The sequence below is a fragment of the Tenrec ecaudatus genome, chromosome 13, assembly GCF_050624435.1.
Source record: "Tenrec ecaudatus isolate mTenEca1 chromosome 13, mTenEca1.hap1, whole genome shotgun sequence".
In the NCBI taxonomy this organism is placed as follows: domain Eukaryota; kingdom Metazoa; phylum Chordata; class Mammalia; order Afrosoricida; family Tenrecidae; genus Tenrec; species Tenrec ecaudatus.
The window spans coordinates 102,740,136-102,744,118 of NC_134542.1; the positions used below are offsets into that span (position 1 = coordinate 102,740,136).

Genomic DNA, 3,983 nt, shown 5'->3' on the forward strand with positions numbered 1-3,983 from the left:
TCAAACTATAGAACAATATCACTGCTATCACATGCAAATAGGATTTTTCCGAAGATCATCCCACAGTGGTTGCAGCAGTACACTGACAAGGAGCTGCCGGAGGTTCAGGCAGGGTTCAGAAGAGGACATAGAACAAGGGCTAACGTTACTGTTGTCGGAAAGATTTTAGCTGAAAGCAGAGGATACTAGAAGAAGAATTACTGTGTCTTATTGGTTACATCAAGGCACTCAACTCTGTGGCTCATAACAAATGATGGATAACCTTGAGGTGAATGAGTAGAAAGACTTACTCTTGTGAAAATTTCAATACTACCTAATCAATCTACAAATATGATGCAATACTATTCCAAATCCCAACTTCATTCTTTAAAAAAAAATGGAAAACTGATCATCAACTTCATATGAAAAGGGAATCGGCCCAGGAGCAATGAACTCCTCATAAAGAAGAATAAAGTAGCTTACCTTGCACTACTTGACCTTGCAACCCATTCTATAGCCACAGTAGCCAAAACAGGCTACCGGTGCAATGATAGATACCTAGACCCGTGGAGCACAATAGAAACCCAGCAATTAAGGTATCCACCTGTAGGCAATTGTTTTGTCCTTTGCAAAGGACTAAAAGACATTGAATGGGAAATGACACATTTCTCAGCAAATAGTGTTTAAAATATTGGATCCCTTTGATGGCAGCTCATATGAAAGAGTTCAAGAAGAAAGAAAACGTTCTGAAACTGATGGTGGCAGCAATTGTATGTTTATGCTTGACCTAATAGAATTATTGATTGCTATATCTGTAAGAAATCCTAATAAAATGGTTTTTTTAATAATAAAAGGAATCCAAAATAAAGAAAAATTGGATCTCTATCTGCAGAAGATTGAACCAGGACCCAACCCTATCCCTATACACAAAAACAAACTGAAGATGAATTATTGGAGATGTACATGTGAACTTCAGAGCTCGTTTTGTCATTGTTGTTGGTTTTGGGGGAGATTTGTTTCTTGTTTGTGTTTTTTAAATTGCTCTGTGTATGTAATCTACAATAGGTAAATGTACACATACAGTCACTGATTAATAATTGCCCTATGACCTTGACAGGGGAGCATGGGAGGAAGTGGGGAGCTAACAACAGTGAATATGAGAAAGAAAAAAGTGTTCTAAATTAATGGTGGTGCTGAGTGCACAAATCTGCATCATAAAATTGAACTGTTGTATAATATATGAACTATATGCCAATAAAACCATTAAAATAAATAAACAAGTAGGTCATCCTCTTACCCTAGAATTGTAAATGCCAAATGGTAACTTTTCACGTAGGAAGGACCAGGCACTGACATAAGATACGGATACCTTAGCTTTTAAATTTAAACCCAGTGAAGTGACTATAATTGAACTCTCCAAATTCCCTGGCAAAGGAAGCAGCTGCATTGTCTTCCACAGACAGTAGTTGTGGACCTTTAGTGATTTCTGTGGATGCCAGATGATGAGACCCACGTTAATGTGTAAAGCTCTCCCAGTTCTATGGCATCGTGTTCTCTCCTTTCCCCTAGATTTGCCTGTTCCTCAAGGAAGGGGCTGACAGTAGACCTAACCGTGTGTACAGGCTGTTTTAAATGAAAGACTTGGTTTTAGCAACTCAGGAGAAAATCACATGGAATTGTTTAACCCATGCCAACTCCACAGTTTCAAACACAGACTCCCGAGCTGACAGAAACCAGGTGTTCTGGCTCAGCAATTGCTTATGGCTAAACACCGTGTGATGACAAACCTCTTATTTTGGGATTGCTGCCCAACGTGAATTAGTCCCTTCGATCTTTCTCCTCTTCCTATATTGATCCGTGTGAACTCCACACTCCCTTCCCACCATGGAAAGAGTGGCTGCTCCTAGATCCCTTCAGGTGTTCTGGGATTGCATTCTCACCACTCTTGTATGGCCCTGTCTTCTTTTTAGCCTTTCAGGATGTGGCAAAATCCCTCATCTTCTCTTACTGTTTATTTCATTTTGCATATTTTCTAAATTATTTCAACAAAATGTATGAGGTAGGCTGGCAAATGTAATGACGTAGTTTGCATTTGCAGCATAGATTCTCTGGAAGGCATTAAATATACTAAAGCCTGCCCCAAACACCTTGAGTATCAATATGTCTAACAATAGTTTAAAATTAATATTTCATAATATTCTGCTGGGATTAGGCCCGTCTGTGGTTCGGCATTTAGTATGACCTGCCTTGGGAAGAATCATATCTAAGTTATTGCTTGCGCTCTTCTCTTGCATCTCTAAAAATTAATCAGTTTCCTGATATTAAATATTTACACATTTGCATGTTTACACGAGGGAGTATCCCCACCCCCCCAAAAAAACAGATTTTTTTTCAAAACTATATATTTAAGATTTTTACAAAACAACTTTATCACCTTCAAGTTATTCTCCATTACACTTAATACATTTGTCAAATCTGCAATTCCATCCCTTTTTCTTTTTTTGCCAAAAAGAAAGAGCTTGATTTATTTTTAAGTTCCAGGCCATGTGAATTATCCTAACAGTTGAGTTAAAATACTTTCATGGAATAATCGGCGTTAGTAACAATACTCCTGTTGTAATGTTTGTGAAATTTCTGTTGCATTATCAGGTGGAAAGTGGTTGGTTTCTGATAACTTCCTGAATATCCCCAGCGTGGCCTTTGATGGCCGTGGGCTCTACCCGTGTTTCATCACCTCTCTGATCCATGCCTCCTGCTCTGTCACCCTGCGTGTTATCTTCACCTCCGGAGACATGAGCATCTGCTACATGATTGTTTGCCTGACTGCCTTTACAATCACTCTCGTTTTGAATGTCACGTGGCTATGCATGATGAGTAACCATCTTTGCAAGCCTAAGAAGGCCATCGATGAGTTCTTCAGAATGGAAGGGGCTGAGAAACTTCAGAAGACCTTTGAGGTTGCAAAACACATCCCCATCATGACCTCAGCCAAGAGTCTGGAACTTCCCAAAGTCACCCCATTTAAGAGCATGGAGTTCGCTCATTACATCGAAGAACTGGCGAGAAGTGGTCCTCCGCCACCTGTCATTCTAAACTGCGGAGCTTTTGTGGAGGAGATGTTTGAAGCCGTGCGAGTGGATGACCCTGACGACATGGGAGAAAGAATTAAAGAGAGACCCGCCTTGGATGCTCAGGGTGGCATCTCTGTCGTCAACCCAGAGATGGGGCGGAGGAGATTCCATTGATAGTTCTCTGAATGAGCAGGGCCAAGATATAGCGCTTCAGGTCTCTGTCCACCTTCAGTCAGAGATGAAAAGTATTGGAACTGATTCCCAAGACAACAGCTATATCAGCCCTTCTGACGATGTGGGATCTGCCGAATCGAACTCAAACTACAAAGAGGAAGCATGTGAAACCTGCCAGCTGTGAACAGTGCCAATTTCTACAAACAAGAAATCTCAGAAAAGAACCTCATTTCTTGGAGGCAGAAAACGTTTTTACCCAAAGACAAATGGGGTTTTCTCCATTCCTAGCCCTTCGTGACAGGAAATGCCAAAATCATTGTGGAAGTGCAGCATTTTTCTAATCCAGTATCTCAGTGGAGCCTGAGTAAGTGATGCACATTCAGAGTTCAGTGAGCCCGAGGGGGGAAGAGGAGAGGAAAAGTACCCACTGTCGTGTCTGTCAGGAGTCTTCCCTAGGTTAGGTGGGACAGTGCTCCTGAGGCCGCAGGAGAATGAGGAATGTGCATCAGATGCTATCTAAAGCGTCTCCCACCCTGAGACTCCGTGTCCCCTCTTAGAGCAAGGACCAAGCTGCTCTGTGGCTTAGGTGTCCACACCCGTACTGGAATGCACAGATGTGAGGTGTTTTTTAGCTATGCTGTTGGGCAGAGCATTCAGCTGTATGTTCAGACATCAGAGAGATAACTACTCATTAGTAAACTACTCTCCACGAGTGAATTGGTCCTTTTGGCAGGGGTAGAGCTTGTCTTTCTAACCTCT

General features: G+C 41.6%; 1 pseudogene; it reads left to right on the forward strand.

The window, feature by feature from the left end:
* Positions 1-2,636: 2,636 nt before the first annotated feature.
* LOC142424699 (microfibril-associated glycoprotein 3-like) lies at positions 2,637-3,408 on the forward strand (annotated as a pseudogene).
* Positions 3,409-3,983: the final 575 nt, after the last annotated feature.